The sequence below is a fragment of the Quercus lobata genome, chromosome 12 (assembly GCF_001633185.2).
Source record: "Quercus lobata isolate SW786 chromosome 12, ValleyOak3.0 Primary Assembly, whole genome shotgun sequence".
Taxonomy (NCBI): Eukaryota; Viridiplantae; Streptophyta; class Magnoliopsida; order Fagales; family Fagaceae; genus Quercus; species Quercus lobata.
The window spans coordinates 5,260,150-5,278,110 of NC_044915.1; the positions used below are offsets into that span (position 1 = coordinate 5,260,150).

The following is a 17,961-nucleotide window of genomic DNA, read 5'->3' on the forward strand; positions in this document are numbered from 1 at the left end:
AAAACTTATAAGATTTTCTTTTATCGTACTGGTTTTCCCCATAGGCTTGAGTCCGAGGCCATGCAAAGCCTTGGTTCTGTCCAAAACTTATAAGATTTCTTTTATGTACTTGGTTTCCCCATAGGCTTGAGTCCGAGGACCATGCAAGGCCTTGGTTCTGTCCAAAACTTATAAGATTTCTCTTATTTGTTTTATTTTTCAACCACCAGCCCCTTCACCAAGGCGGGGATAGTTGGCCTGAGGCCGGAAGCCCCTAGAGACGCCCGCGCCCTTAGCACTGCGAGGCGTAGCCCCTAGCAGAAGCTTACGTCGGAGCAACAACTATATGCCGCCGGAGACGGGGGAAATCCCGGAAATTTCTGCTTGCTAGAGAGCTGACTCCACCGCCACCTGCGCCAACGCGCAAGCTTTCCCACAGACGGCGCCAATTGTAAGGACACGATTCTCTGGCGGCCCAATAAGGATGTTAGGCTCGCGTATGAAAGATCCCTCACAATATGATTTGTAGAGAGTGGGCTTGAAAAGCTAGTCGCTGGTCACGGGGCGATGTCCGATCCTGGCTTTAGAGGAATTCAGGTAGAAAAAGGAGTTGGGCCTGAACATTTAAGCCCTAAGACGTCGCACCCTATGGGATGGGACTCCTCGGAGTTGATCCGAGGACCATTGAGGCCTTACCCCGGTTATCCAACGAGGACTTTCTTCAGTGAAGTCCGGTGTTGTTGAGATGTTCTCCCCCATGTGATCTTTCTTTTTTTTCGGTGGGATGGGGTCCCCTTCAGATTTATTTACTTTCTTCTTTTATACTCGTCCGTGTTCATTGTCCTTCGTCCACATGTAGGGTCAATCTTTACAAGACTGATATTTGTCCCATCAGTCTAATCCCAGAATTGTTGGGTATGGTTGATAAGGCTGCAGAGTACGGCTCTGTCATGTGTTGGGTCTTATCCGGAAGGGTAGTAAGGATAACTTCCCCAAGATATTTTGGATCTCCTTACAAATTCGTCCCTATACCAGTTTTATCCCTTCATTTCGGTGGGATTCAAGATCTGCCGAGGACCAAACTGTCCTCGGCTGCCTTCCAAAAATTGTTTTGTGCTCTGCACTGTAGAGCTTGGGCCACAGCTTTCCTCGGATTGGGCCTTCGGATTTTCCAGGAGCAATTGGGCTTGGTCCTTAAATTATTGGGCCCCACAGTATACAATGACACAACTTTTCTCAATAAATAATTATAATGCCAAAAGGAGTAATATAATTTAGTCAAAATTTAAGCATTTTGTCATAAAAAATTAATATGGATTACATGTTGTATATCTTTAATAATTATAAGGAAAAATTATAAATACCATCCTACTTGATGAGACATGTATTCTAAAATTAATGGAATTTGGTAATATAGCAAGCACCAACAATACTAAAATACTAGAGAAGGACCATCACATACCCTTCACAAGTATAAGTACTTATGAGATGTAGGGAGTAAGAGTAGGGATGACAATTTTTCCCCGTCCCTTCCTGCTTCGCCCCACAAAGGTGGTGGGGTGGGGATGGGGCAAGTCTTTAGCCCCGCACCATGGGGCGGGCAGGGATGGGTTTAGACTTTTTAAACCCACCCCGCCCCGCATAATTAAGGGTTATAATTGTAAATTGCAAAATTTTCATACCTTAAAACCCTACTATTTAAATAAAGATATCAATATTAGCTTATTTTATTCTTCTCAATGTGGTTCTTTACCTTTATTTTATCATACTATGAGATTTTTTTTATTTTTTATGATTGTCTTGTTAAACACTTTGATATATTATTCTAATTGTTTCTAAAAATTGATTTGATTTAATGGGATAAATTTAGTTGTAATTTCAAGTATATTTTTATTAATGAAATATGTTTCATTAAAAAAATTGTACCAGTTGTAGGACAAATTAACAAAAGTAGTAGAGTTTTACGGGATGGGGTGAGATTTTGCGAGGCCCCTAGGGGCGGGGACGGGGCAAGAAAATTTTCCCCCTTATGCGGGATGGGGCGGGGATGGGACAAGACAAAATCTTGTGGGGCAAGGGCGAAGACCCCATCTTTCGGACCCACTCCGCCCCATTGCCATCCCTAGGTAAGAGTTGGGGCACATTTGGTAGACTGAAATAGACACTGTAATGTAATAGATATTCTTATGGTATAACTATTCGGTTGTCTGGTTATATTTTTATTACAATAAATAGTTATTCCTTATTAATAACTATTCTTCAAAATGAGGGATAACTATTCCTTATCAAAAGTACTGAATATCTATTCCTTCACCTTATGTAATAACTTTTTAAAAAGTTTCCTAAAAGGTTATTAGTTGTCACATCTTCAAAAGGAAAAAAAATAAAATTTTCTTATTGTTAATTATTAGCACTATTTTGAACACCCTAAAATAAGTGTATTTTAGGAAATTTGACTTAAAAATAATTTAATTACACATTCTTGTTATACTCAACTAAATTGTAGATGTATATTCAGGATTCTATTCCTAAATGGTCACCAAAATAATTAATAGTAATACTTATTACATTCCAACTTAATGTATTCCTTATAATACTTATTCCTATTTTCATGTAATAATCATTACAGTGTACCAAACGTGACCTTAGAATTCAAGCCTCTAAGAAGGCGATTCACATATATATATTATATATATACTTAGATTGTGTTAAAGTAGAATTTCTATTTTATATATATATATATATATATATATATAAAATAAAAAAATAAAAAATAAAAACACACGAGAGGATATTTATATACAAAGTAAAAAAGATTGAAAAGAAATGAGAATATTCTCTTTATTTAACTTCCACGGTTCCGCCTCATTAATAATTTGTATTTATGTCAAAAAAATCAATTAATATATATATGGTACGGTATATTCTTTGAGATAAAAAGAGAATATTCTCTTTATTTAATTTCCACCTCAACGTCATTGATAATTTGCATTTATGTCAAAACAACAATTAATCATCATATATTTTAACCTTTCATCTCATTAAGTTTTTGCATTTATGTCAAATATTAATTAATTATCATGTATTAATGATATAAATACATTTATTTTAATTTAATAATTATCATGACAAAATTTAGATAAAATTCATTACGCATATTTATAGAATAGGAAGAGAAGAAATGTGAATAAAAAGGATAAGTTGAGGAAGCAATATTAATGAGAGAGCTTCACACACATATACATAATTTTTTTTTTTTTTTTTTTTTTTGGTGTACGCAAGAATTGAACACAAATTTTTTATTCAGAAACTTTACCAGTTAAGCTAACTAGAACCCTCACATACATATACACTTAAATTAAACTATAATATAATTCTTGTTTTGTCAAAAAAAAAAAAAAAAAACTAAGTGCTAGCGTATGAGCATTCCCATCAGCTATATACTATGAGTTTATATTTCTTAGAGCATTCTCTTTAGGGGAAAAAAAATAATAAAAAATGAGTAGCAACTTGCTACAGTAGGGTGTTAGTAATAACATCTTACTATAACAAGGTGCTAAAAAATTTAAAATTTAGCATCATTGATGTAAGGGCTTTTTTAGTGGTTTTGTTACTAAAAATAGCTTTTAGCATTTATCCCACTTTTGATGAGAATGCTCTTCCTAGTTTATATTTTACTTTTTAAAAACTATTAGCTTGCTTTTATCATGTCACGTATTTTGAAATTGTTGTTAAGTAGAATGTTAGGTTATGTTTGGTAACAGTTTTTATTTTCTATTTTCAAAAACTTATTTTTGGGAATATAAAAAAAAAAAACAATTTTCTTATATTTTTGAAATCAAAAACATGTTTGGTTAGTTGAAATTAAAAAGATAATTTTTTGAAGAAAAAAATAGAAAATACTAAAATATGTTGTTACTAGGGTTTAAACTCTAATGTTAACTTATTAAATGAGATAAACTCATTAAAATAAATGCGTATTTTAATTGACTTTTGAAAATTATAAACTGAAAATAACCTTTTACATGTTTTTAGTTTCTTTTACAAAATGAGTTTTGAGAACGGTTTTTATTTTTTGTCCATTTTGGGTTACCAAACAAGTTTTTTAGTCTCAACAATAGAAAATTGTTTTTGGAAACAGAAAATAAGGGGAAAAAACAGTTACCAAACATACCCTTATTGTTCTTGATCAGCGAAAATAGTTAAAAATATGTTGGAGTAAATATAAAAATAATAAAACATGTACATGTGTTATTTGGTTGAAGGATTTTAGAAATATATATATATATATATATATATTAGACTCATCACACATTTGCACATACAATGAAGATTTTTTTTTTCTTCTAAAAAAAAAAAAAAAAAAAAAAAAAAAAAAAAAGGTCACCCCGCCATATCCTGAATTTTAAAGTACTAATTTGACTGAAAGTTTTCCTTATTGACACTGTTTCAGTATTTCTTAACCCAAAAAAAAAAAAAAAATATAGACATTGTAGAGATCTCATCTTTAGTAATCCGCGGCTTGATATGGCATTTAACTATATCGTAGCTTTTGTTTTCCTAACAAGGAGATATCAATGGTTGTTCACTCACTTACAATTGCATTGCAAACCAAATTTTTTTAAAGAGAGAGAAAAAGTTTGCTATTAATTACGTAAATAGTTGGAAAGCAATAAATAGTCAACTATGTTTTTTTAGCCGTTGGATCTCTTAGTGATCTATGGTGTAAAAATTGTATAACTTTTACAGAGTCACACCAAGTGTAACTTGGACCCTAACATTCATGCCAATTTTTATATCAATTTGATGCTATTTACTATTCAATCCATAAATTTATCTTCCATGTATTATTTTAAACTATAAAAACTTGAATTTAAATAATTGATTGATAATATGACTATTAGTCTTTAATCACTTTGAAATTTTGCAAGTATAGAAAATATATAAAGATAATGTAATCTAATGATGGATATATCAAAATTCATATCTAATTAAAAAATTTTGGGTGGTGTAATATTGTTTAAAGTTACATTAGGGGTAATTTGAACCCAACTCATACATACATATATATATATATATATATATATAAGATGAGTTCAAATTACACATTTTTTAAACTATTGATTTTCATTAAATCTAATGGTTAAAAAAACATTAATGACATGCCATATCTAATATCATTAAGTCATTGGAGGAGTTTATGGAGGTCCCGTCAGATGAGTCATGAGAGAGAAAGAAAGAGGGATAGAAGAAGAAGAAAACGGTAGGAAGAAAGTGTTTTTTTTTTTTTTTTGTTATTTATTTATTAATTATTATTTTTGAGAATCATGGGGTGAAAGTGTTAATTGACTTTTTGTTTATTTTTAGAAGAGAATTTAATTACTTAATGATATTAGATATGGTATGTCACTAGTGTTGTTTTAACCATTAGATCTACTGGAGATCAATAGTTTAAAAAATGTGTAACTCTTATAGAGTAATATTAGGTGTAACTTGAACCCAGGTAATTATTAGATACTCTTGGAGTATTATAAATGTATACACCCTCTCTCTCACATAATTTTGGATCTTACTACTTAAATTTATGGTGGGACCTATAATTCATGTGAGAACTTACAATTTATGTGAGAGAAGAGAGTACGTATTTATTGTTTGATGAGTCTGCAACTGATGCTGATCAATCGGGCACTAGGGTAGTAGATATGGCCACTAAAAGAAAACAGGGGAAAAAAAGCCCAATAATTGGATAAGAAAAGTAGTCATCAATTATATATATATATATATAAAATAGATTTTTTCTTTTTCTTTTTTGAAGATGCTATATTACTATAATAAGTCCAAATTAAAATCAGCTTTTGCACAACTACAAGTCTACAACTTTTTTTTTTTTTTTTTTTGAGAATCTACAAGTCTACAACCTAATAGTTGGACAAAGAGATATTTTCATTAATGCAAATATATAATCAATTTGTAATATGTGTGTTCGCACAAATATTTTTTTTTGTTGCCATATTAAACATTTCTTATTTCAAGATTCAAGATTAATTTTGTTCACATGTACAGTCAAGAGATGATCGTGAATTTGATTGTGTGGACATATATAAGCAACCCGCTTTTGATCATCCTTTACTTAAGAATCACAAAATTCAGGTATTACTATATGCCAAATATTTTGCTTTCCTTCATTTTGCTTTTCTTTATAAAAAAAAAGTTGTAAATAATTAACTAGGATTCTGCTTAAAAAATCTTGTACTATCAATTAATAATTCTAACATTGTTTCACCCACAAATCTTAAGTATAAAATCCAATGATAGTCTATTTTACAAATAGAAAAGAGTAACACATTTTAATTTTCTATCTATAATGACAATGAATCTAGAACCTTGCTACAGTGTCACCTGATGCAGTATTAATTTTTATGATAACTTCCGTTTCTATGAATCTATAGTTAACACTTTACTTTGAAAAATAAATTAATATTGTCCCATGAAAATGTTGTTGTATAAGTAAAATAAATATTAAAATTCAATGATTTATTGAGAAAAATATCTATCAATACTTCCATGCCTTGTAAAAGGATAAGAGCCACATATGACATTTTATAAAAAGCCAGTTACAAAACTTATTGAGAGGTGCTATTTCTATAATATTTTTATAACATTTTCATAACAAATTATAGGTGGTTAATTGTTATAGGTTCAAATTTGAACCTAACACTAAGATTATTTTTTTACCCCAACAATAACAACCAGTAACAACCTGCCACTTAGAATTTGTTGTGAAAATGTTATAAAAATGTTGTGGACATATCATTTCTCAAACTTATTTTATGCACCAACCATTTTTTTTTTCCTTTTTCTTTTATTTTTTCCAGCTTGTATTTTCATTTTTTTACTAAACTAACATGAGATTAGTTTAATTTTACAGAGGACTCCAAGTTTTTCTGGAAGGGTGCTCAAAAAGTACGACATACCAAATGGCCTCGTGGCTTTCGTGGCACTTCTATATTCTGTCACCTCTCAAAATGATGAGTTTTAGGTGATAAAGTCTAGAAAATTATATATTAAATTGTTTGTAATAAATTACATTGATCTGCCTTATATATTGGTAAACAATGTGTGATGAACAAATAACCCAAAACTAAGGGCCTAAATTCATTGGGCTTATATTCTAACACTAAGAAACGTCCTTACAAGCTTTGACTTTTTTTCATGATCAACCAAAAGATGGTACACAATTAATGTGGGTATTATAATATTGAAAAATTACTGAATACTCTTTATTGAATACTCTAAGAGTATAATAAATGCTTATTTTTTCCTCTCACATGAATTGTAAGTCTTATTATGAATTTAATTAGTGAGACCCACAATTAGTTTTATTTCAGGAATATTCAATAATTTTATATATATATATATATATATATATATCTATCTTAAAGTCGTCTTGGCCCATAAGTAGGTGTAACTTCATCAAAAAAAAAAAAGGTGTAACTTGGACCATCTATATATATATATATAAAAGCCAACAACTTATATTGAAAGCGAGAAAACTTAATGAGTGTTTACAACAATAGTGAGCTTGCGTCCCTTGTTCTGCTTCTTCAAAATCAATGTGAGCTATAAATCAAAAATAAGAAAAAACAGTGGCGACAGAGCAAATTGAAGAGTGAAAACCAAACGTGAGGAAACCGTAACAAAGAGGGGGAAAAAATGCTGCTGAAGTTAATCACATGAGGCTAGGAAGATGAAAATTGTCTAATAAGTGAGCCATGTGACCCACAGTTGGTCACGTTTGCGGTTTGCCTCTCCCCTTTTTTTTTTTTTTTTTTTAATTTGATGGGAGCCTTTCCCCTTAGTTGAAAAGGAGAAATAAAAAATCAGCCAGGTGAAATCTACTGCATCAATATTTTTTTCTCATAGTTATGGTCAGCTCTCATGATATTTGATAATTTTATCTTATTTTATATTATTTGGGTTTCGTGTCTCAGAGATTTTGTACTAAAAGTACCTCGACTACAACCTTTTTGTTTAAAGAAAGTTTTTGTTTTTTACGTGAGTTTGAAAAATCAAATGAATGTGGAATTTATGAGTATAAAATTCCAACTAATTTTATCTCATAAAGGAAAAGCGCGTAAGTGAAGAGTAATCAGTACTCAATAGTATTTTTTTTTTTGATAGCAAGATATGGCAAACTGATTTGATTGATCCGTTCCTCAAAAAAAAAAAAAAAAGATTTGATTGATCCAATAACTTGCCTTTGAAAAATCAGCAAATTTGTATCAAAAAAAAAAAAAAAAAAGAAAAAAGAAAAGAAAAACCAGCAAATTAGCAATTACAAAGCACAACAGCTGTAAGTATCTTCCTATAGATTTGAGAACAAATACATCATCTCCGAAATCGGGACCACATTTACAAGACATCATCTTGTTGAGTGTACAATAATAAACCATCAACAGGCGATGAAGGTGGGGTTCCAGGAGGGATGCAAGCGGCACCATTCTCACCAGCACACATGCACAGAGCATCTGCATCTAGGGATGGAACTAGGATTCCAAGTTAGGGGCTGAAGTATAAAAACAAACAAAATTATTATGAAACTCCAATAAGTAATAATAAATCAAGGCAGTCAATTTAACTAAAGAAATAAAATATTTTTGCACCAGTTGATAGCAGTATGCTGTCTTAAAATTACTGCTACTTTAATACTCCATATATATATATATATATATTACACATTATATAATATCAATATATTAACCTAATATATAATAATATAAAAATATATTATACTTGAACTAGAATTATATTATCTTCACCTGGTTTTCCGTTTCCCACCCACCCACTTACAAGCCAGGTTTTTTGTTTTTTGTTTCTTCAATGGATTTATTCTCCTCCACCCATTCCTTATCTTCTAGACCTTTCCTTTTCTTTTTTTTCTCTACCTCTTTTTTTTTTTTTTTTTTTTTTTTTTTTTTTTTTTTTTTTTTTTTTTTTTTGATGAAAGAAGATTAACATTTCAAGACTAAAAACCAAAGCAAGGTTCAGTACAAGACCTAATGAAAGAACTTCCACTGAGATCTCCCTTAAATACATCTATAATGTCTACAGGCGGACTATCAAAAATAAGAAAATCAGCATTTAAACTAAAACTCATCCTAACTAAGTCATCAGTACATTGATTTGCTTGCTGGAAACAATGCTTAATACGAACATTTTGAAATAGAGAGATCAGATGCCTACAATCATCTAAAATAGGGGATATAACATTATTAACATAACCTATATTTTGAAGCACATCAACAATGGACTTGACATCCATCTCCACTTCAAGACTGCGGATGTTTAAGTTGCAACACAGTTTGAGTCCCTCACGCAGCCCCCACATCTTAGCGGCAAAACTACTAGTGATCCCAATGCACTTGCTAAAGCCCGCTACCCACTGCCCATTCTCATTCCTTACCACTTCCCCACGACCAGCCAGACCGAGAGGCTCACTGCATGCCCCATCTGTATTCAGCTTCCTCCACCCAAGCTCAGGTCTCTCCCAACGAATGCTCCTTAAGACTCTACGGGATTGCAATCTAGGGGCAGCCACACAATGCACATACTCTTTAGTTTGATACACAATATCTAAAGCCAAGTTAGGACTCCGACCTTTCCTATTGAAAACAATATCATTTCTACTCTTCCAAATGGACCAAATAGCAAAGGGAAAAACAATTTTCCATGGGATACCCGAATCATGCATTTTTCCATTCTTCCTTACATTCAGAGACAACCAATCCACCACATTTTCATGCCAAAACTCATGATTAGCAGCCGTGACCCCTAGCTGGTTCCACACATGTTTTAAGTGGGAGCAATTCAATGCATGCAAAATAGTCTCATCCCCATTACAGCAAACAGGACACACTTCATCTTGAACCACTCCTCTCCTTCCCAGGCAAACTTTAACACCGATACTATTGTGGGCACACCACCAAAGAAATATTTTTCTCTCATCTCCTTCTTCAACTTGTTTCTCTTTCTTGGTTTCATCTTCTTCATTTTTCTTTATTTCATCCACAGTAAACCCTCTCTCTCTCTCTCTCTCTCTCTCTCTCTCTCTCTCTCTCTCTCTCTCTCTCTCTCTCTCTCTCTCTCTCTCTCTCTCAAGTGTCCCTCAAAACATCAATTATGCACATATCTGTATGCTCAATCTGCTATTGTGTTGTGTTGTAACGACTCTACCTCTTTGCCTTTCTTTTCAGTTTAGCGTCTCTCACTCTCTCTTAGTATGGGATTTTTATTTTATTTTTTCCTTTGGGAATTTGATGGAAGGATCGAAACTTTAAATTTATAGATTAGTTTTGTTACAAAAATTTTGAAGGGTTGGGCTTTTTTATTTTGGTAAAATTGGTAGATTAAGCTTAATTATTTTTGTAACTTTGCTATTGGTGATTTTGTTATTGGGCTTAAATTTTTTGGAGCTTGCTATTTTTAAGGGAGCCTAGGTCTAATTTTATTGAACAAAAATACTAAATTAGTACCTCTATTATATATATATATATATATATACTATTTTTTTTTTTTTTCAAATAGCTAAAGCATGGCTCCGTCCCTGTCTGCATCCCTGAGGATTGAATCAAAGGTCAATGTGACTACTCAGCTCATTGATGAACTTCAAGAGCGTGTCAAAGTCCAGCTGCTCTCCCATAATCTTATTACGATATCGCTTCAAGATTGCAACACATACGTACAGGTGGAGGTGCTCAGACAAATAATGTGTCCACAGTACCTCCCACAAACGCATTGTTTTCTCATATTCAAATTCCCTCTTGAATTGTATTAGAATCCAGCGAAAGCAAACTAAATAATTCAAGCAATCGTTTTGCTTAAAATAGTTATGCAATGGGCTGTCTAACAAACGTGTGTCACACCAAGAATTCTAATTCTTGCAATCTTATTACGTCAGGATTGCAACACATACGTACAGGTGGAGGTGCTCAGACAAATAATATGTCCACAGTACCTCCCACAAACGCATTGTTTTCTCATATTCAAATTCCCTCTTGAATTGTATTAGAATCCAGCGAAAGCAAAATAAATAATTCAAGCAATCGTTTTGCTTAAAATAGTTCTGCAATGGGCTGTCTAACAATTCCACCAACTTGCACAATGCAAAAAGTTGAGAGTGCATGCCATTTTGATCACGGTTGAAATTGGGCCCAAGGCGTTCCATCAGTGCAACAAAACACCAAAATGATTCTGACTCATCCTCCATTACAAACAATATTGGGGACAGGAGATCACTCATACCCTGACAGTAACCGAGATCAAAGTTCTAGAATGAGTAAGTTAACAGAATATCACGTAATATATTCACATTTGTATTATCATCCCCATCATAGAAAGAAAAAGATCTGTCCGTCCTTACCACGCCCCACTCAATAGTAATCAATAAGTGCCGGACAAAGAATGATAAATGGTTAATAGCTATTATTATAGTGAACAGATAACCAGTACTCAAGATTACAAACAACAAAAGAAATTGAATCAATTCACAATAGTATGAACAAAAGAATAAATTAAAAAAAAAAAAAAAAAACACCATAAATCTCTTAGAATGAGAAAAAATTAGGTCAGGTTGTGGCGTAAAACCTGCTTTACGCCACCCAATAGCCCTTCGCCATGTCACCCATCACTTAAAAAAACAAAACGATTTCAAAAAAAAAAAAAAAAAAATCACGCTGTTTTCCTTTGCTTCACTGCGTCTTGTCTTATATATGTTCCCAGAAATCTCACAACCCCTCTCTTCGCTTTCCTTTTTCTCTAGACTCTTCCTTTTAGGGGTGTGCAAAAAACTGAGGAACTGAACAAACCGGCCGAACTGTTGCCAAAATTTCAGTTCGGTTTCAGTTCTAGATTTTTTCACCTCGAAATCAACCGAACCGACCGATATATATATATATATATATTTATGTAACTATAATACATAACTGATTAGTGGTTTAGTGGTATGATCTTGCTATTTAGTTTTTTAAAACCCTAGAGCATGATTTAAAATACAGAAATACCCTTTCAAAAAAAAGAAACATACAGACGGAAATACCCCTCTTTTATTTCTTCCCTTTTCTTTTCTTCAGCTGCCCCCTTCCCCAAACTTTTCTCTAAATTTTTTTCTCTCTTTCTACCCTTTTCCTTGGAATCATCAGTGTGATTGTTTGACACACACACACAAACACAGAGCAAAATGGAAGAAGAAGCTTTCTCAAGCTTTCTTCACTCAAATTCTTCAGTCTCTCTGACTCTCTCTCTCTGAGTTTATTCTGTTCACTTCAAATCGATGAAGACCAACTGTAACAGATCTCTACTTCCTTGATCTTTCGTATATCTTAGATTCTCATATAATTGATGAGTTTTTTTTACACTTTAGGCTGTGTTTGTTTTGTTTCGTTTATACTGTGATTTTTTTTTTTTTCAAGTGAATGGTGATTTTGCTTTAGAGTGATCTATGTGAAAAGTTTTGAGCTTGTGGTTTTTATCGATTCTTAGTGTGATTTTATATGCTTTGGTTTTTTGCTTTATCTTTTGAAAGAGGGTGGTTTTGAAAATCTCAATAACCCTCTCTTTGGAAAACTTAAAATGGACCGAAACTGACTGAAACTGAGATACAACAAAACCGATTGTTTTCCAGCCATTTCAGTCGGTTTCGGTTGAGAATTTCACAAACCGACCGAAACCAAACCGAGCACACCTTTTCCTTTCCTCTATATCTTCCTATCTCTCTTTATTGCTCTCTCTATGTACAAGCCATCCATGGTGTTCGATCTGGAAATTAAGGCCAAGAAAGCCTACATCAACGACCACTTCGAGCTCGCAGCCGAGCTCTACTCCTAGGCCATCGAGCAAAACCCTGAAAGTGCTGAGCTCTTCGCTGAACGCGCCCAAGCAGTGGCGACTCTAGGAATTTTGTCCAGGGTAATCCTATTCCACTTTGAAAAATTTTTGGGTCATTTCGGTCTATTTCGGGTGTTTCAGGACATTTCGGTAAATACCGGTCAAAATTCAAGATTTGGCTGGCATGAAGTTTGTGCTTAAAAAAAAAAATGTTCTTAAAACCAAAACAAATTTGCATTCTGTACATTGAAAAACCTCAAAAGGAAAAAAAAAAAAAAAATAAATGAAAAGAAATGAAATGAACAAAGGTACCTGTACAATAAACTATAAGTTCATTTGAAATATTAATAAAATTATTAATTATTATTATTTAGTTGTTTCATTAATTTGTTTGTCTTTTATAAACTATAATTTGTTATATTGTTGTTTTATTAATTATAAAATTATTAATTGTTGTTTAACCTAACATAATTTAATTTGTTCGTCTTTTATAACTTATTGGTTAATTATACTGTTTTAATTATTGTTATTTAACACAACAATAAACTATATTACTTTAATTTGTTATATTGTTTAGTCCTATGTGCACATTACACTAAAAGCACTAAAAAAGCCACTGATGTGCACATTATTTACACATCCCATGATCATGTGTAGCACAATAATTAAATCACTAAAACTGTGTAATGTGGACTTGTGCAGCCCGGCCCCATCCAATCTGCCCATCCACCCTCAGCCCACTCAACACACAAGCACGACTCATGAAGCCCGTGCCAATCAGAAAATTCCACAAATAACACATTACACTAAAAAACCAATTAATATTTCACCAACACCCACACACTACACACACCAACACTAACACCAACACCAACGGATGATAAATCCAATTTTCAAAAAGTCAAAAACAGACAAAATTTAATAAAGCTAAAGACTAAAGTTTGGCCAATGAAAAGAGAGAGATAGTTACTGAGTTGGTCTTATTAAAGAATAAAGAGAGAGAGAGAGACTGAGAGTCATTTCATAATTGAGTCCGGTTAATGTGTGTCCTAAGGGCACATATTAAGCTTTCTGTTTTTGGAAACATTTTCTCAGAAATTGAAAAAGCTGTCATTACTTTTTCAATTCTCGAGAAATTTTTTTCCAAAAATAGAAATTAATGTGTGCCCTAAGGGCACACATTAGTAAAATCCTTCATAATTTTCATTTCAGACTTTTCAGTTCAGATAGAGAGAGAGTCAGAGACTGAGAGAGAGTCAAAGAGAAAAAGAGAGAGATTGAGAGAAGTTAGTTTAGAAAAAAAATGAAAACCTTAAGGGAGGGTTGGAGGGAGCACCGGAGCAGCGGCAGTAGCCGAGCAGCGAGTAGGGAGGTGGGAGGCCTAAACTGGACTGGGCACGAGCGGAAGAGCCGGCGGGCGAGCGATCTGCTGATCTGGCACTGGCAATCTCCGTCCACCGATCCGATGAGCGGCGACGAGCGGCATTGGCTACTTGGCTTGGATGGGCCTTAACAAGCAGCGTTGCTCAATGCTCTATGACCTCTTTCTGTCTTTAGGTTAGGGTTAGCTTAGTGATTTTTTTTTTTTTGATAAAGCCTTTAGTGAGAATCTGTAGGTTTGTCTTTTTTTTTTTTTTTTTTTTTTTTTTTTTTTTTTTTTTTTTTTTAAGGCTCTGCGCTGCTCTGTTTTTTTTTTTTTTTTTTGTGAGAATCTGTGGCAAGAACATAACTCAACTGCTTCACTGGTTTTTTAGCCTTCCTTTCCTACCCTTTTTGAGTTTTTCTCTTTCTTTTCTCTTTTGGGTACTGAAAAAAATTGTGGGTCTTTATTGATTTGACTGCCTCTTTTATTTTTTGGTTGCTGAGAAAACATGAGGAAAAGAAAATTAAAGATGTGGGTGGGAAATAAGTGAAGAATTTTAAGTCTGTTGTGTTTTTTTAGTATTATTATTGTTGTTGTTGTTGTTACTGTTGTTGGGTTTTACCCCATCCTCTCGAGTAAAACTAGAAAGAGATGGGGTTTTCTTCTTCTTTTTCTTTTTCGTTTTTGTTTTTTCGGTTAATCTGATACCTCTTCTCTGTTTTTGGTCCCCTTTTTATTTTTTTATTTTTTATATTTAAATGTCCATTATCTTCTAAGAAAATGAGGGAAAATCTAGGAAAATTGATTTTGAAACATGGAGTTTTTCGTGTTTTTATTTTAATTTATTGGGGTTAAGAGAAATGGAGGAGGGACTTTCTGCGTTTAGTTCGTTTTCCTGGGTTTGGAAGTAAATATTTTGGGCTTTTTTCTTATCTTTTCTTTTTGAAATTTTGAAATTCTTCTTTTTGAAGCATTGCATGGTAGAAGATGGGCTTTTGAATGTTTTGGTCTGAGAAGAAGGGGATTGATAGTTAATTGCTGCAACAATTGTAAAATCTTTTCATATTGGGGGAGAAGGCAGAAGATAGCAATATTTGAATTATCTTCTTTCTTTAATTCCCTAGGTTTCTTGGCAACCAAACATACTTTAGAGTGAGGATTCCTCTTAAAATTAGAACAGCTCCATATAAATAACCCCAAAACACACTGCTATTTACTCCCAAATCAATTTGATTAATATATATATATATATATATATATCCATTGATTAATGGGTAATTGATAGGGTTGAATTTTACCTATAATAATTGGGTCGGGTTGTATTTGGGTTATAATTAATAGGTTAAATAGGTTAGAATGGGTAAGTGGGTTTTATCATTTATGTACCCACCTCATTTATACCCAACCCAAACCCTACTCATTTGACAATTATTTGTGTCTATCCAAAGAATGGATAAAACATTAGAGGAAAATTACATAAGAATAATCAATTGTTGTTTCCCCATAAAAATAAATTAAAATATTGTTGTTTCTAGCTAAGAATTGTTGACATCAATTAAGTTTAATGTTAATGAAATATTAATATTCTTTTTGCAGTTCACGTCCTTTCAAGTGTGATCCTTGCATTCTACAAATGTAGTATCGCAACAGTGAACTGATCTGCATCAACTGCGGTGGAACACGTGCCTGCATGGTGGAAGACTTGCTAATTGATCTACATCAACGAAGTTGCAAAGACAAATACAACTTCGTTGACTTTGCAACTTCGTTGATGGAGATCAAAATGGCGAGTCTTCCACCATGCAGGCACGTGTTCCACCACAGTTGCATTGCACCCTACTTGGCTGTAGCCTCTACATGCCCCTAGCGTCATTTCAGTTGGAGACAAACGATGCACAGTTTTTTTTTTTTTCCTCTCTCCCTCATCGGCCACCGCACTCCTCTGTTCTGGCCTGATTTCATTGATTAGGTAAAATAAATCTTTTACATGTGAAAGTTGTGATTTATTCTTGTTTGTTCTGGCTGAATCTTGAGAGTATATATATGTATGTGTTTGTGTTTATATATATATATATATATATATAGCTATATGTGGACTTTCATTCTCTTTCTCGCTCTTTCATTCTCACTTCTTTCAGTTCTTTGTCGTTGTGTGTGTATCACTGTGAATTCAAGAGCAGCATGGGTTGAACTTGAGGCTTAAAATTGAAGCAGATAAACTGCTTTGTCTCTATCCTTCTTCAGTTCTTCCTTGCTGTAAAGATCATAAGTTTAACGCTTTTGGGGTAGCTGAGTTTATTGCTTCGGGCTTAAGAGCATCTTCATCAAAAATCTCTCTTTCTTTTTGTCAAAAACACAGCTACCGGTTCGATCGGCACGGTTCCCTGGATTTTCCGGTTTTAGATATAACCGGACCGGATTATAGTCCGGTTCCCGATTGAACAAGCGACAAAAGACAGCTTGCTTTCTTCTTTGGGTAGTGGCTTAAGCGTACGCTGAAGGAAAAAGAAGAACAGAAAGAGGCAAAGACCATTCGGCCATAGAGTGAGACAAACACACAGTGAGAGAATACCAGAGTCATTCGGCCACTTTGGTGAGGAGAAGTTCCAGAGATTGAGCTGTAGTGAGGTGCAGCCCGAGATAGAGAGAATTTGCAACCATTTGGTGAGCTATGGATGATGATATCGTACCAACGCATCCATGGGATGTACCAGACATTATTTTGCCCTTACTTCCCCCGGAGCATCCTTCTGATCCTATAGGGGCTGGCAATGGCGTCTCAGAAGATTTCCAGATCTACTGGTTGTGGATTGTGATTCCACTCGTAGTGCTACTATGCCTGATCTGGCTCTGCATTTGGATTTGGGTGGCACGGAGGAGGAGGCGCCCACATTCCTATAGGCGCATGAGAGAGTTAGAGATGATGGCAAGGACTTCAGTTGCAGCACGACCATGAAGTTGATAAGAGTAAATATATGCAGTTAGTTGTTATGCTTGGCAAGTGAGTTACTAGTAGTTAAGATTGGAAATATATTGTAATTGGTTAGTTGGTAAAAAAAGAATATAGAGACAGCTTTTGACCATCTTCCTCTTAATATCTTCTCCCTAATTAATTTCTCTTTTGATCTCTCTATTCTTCTTATCTCTAGCCATTAGCCCAATACTTGCTTTTGGTACAATTCCAGAACTATTTGTTAATTCAGCATCCACAGTTGGTTTAGGATTAATGGTCCTTTGAGATTTAAGGAACATGTGCTTATGAGGAGAAGCTAATACATGCGTATGCTTTGCCACAAATTTGAAAACACAATATTTTTCAATTGATCTACAACTAATTTTCATTTCAACCAAGCGACCACATCTTGTCTCTAGATGATCGCATTTAACGTTGCCATCTCATTTGTCATTTCCCTTGTATGCCTTGGCAAGAGCAACAAAATTTTCTATTTAACCATGTTTTCGTGCCATCTTTATACCCCTACTTTTCCTAATACTAAGCTCGATTGCATGTGCATAATTTTTATAGAAATATATGTTTTTTGTTCAGTTTCAAACTCTATCCCTATTTTTGGAACCGCTTCTTCTAGTTCTGGTACATTAGCATGAATTTCATCCTTGCTATCTTTTAAATATAGGTTCTACTACTGGTGCAACTATCATTGGTAAATCCTCATCTTCAAAAATAAAATTTTGAACTGATTGATGATCACTCTTAATATGGTTATTGCTATCATTCA

At 33.6% G+C, this 17,961-nt stretch overlaps 1 pseudogene; it reads right to left on the minus strand.

Moving 5' to 3' along the window:
- Positions 1 to 10,606: 10,606 nt before the first annotated feature.
- On the minus strand, positions 10,607 to 11,654 carry LOC115970124 (annotated as a pseudogene).
- Positions 11,655 to 17,961: the final 6,307 nt, after the last annotated feature.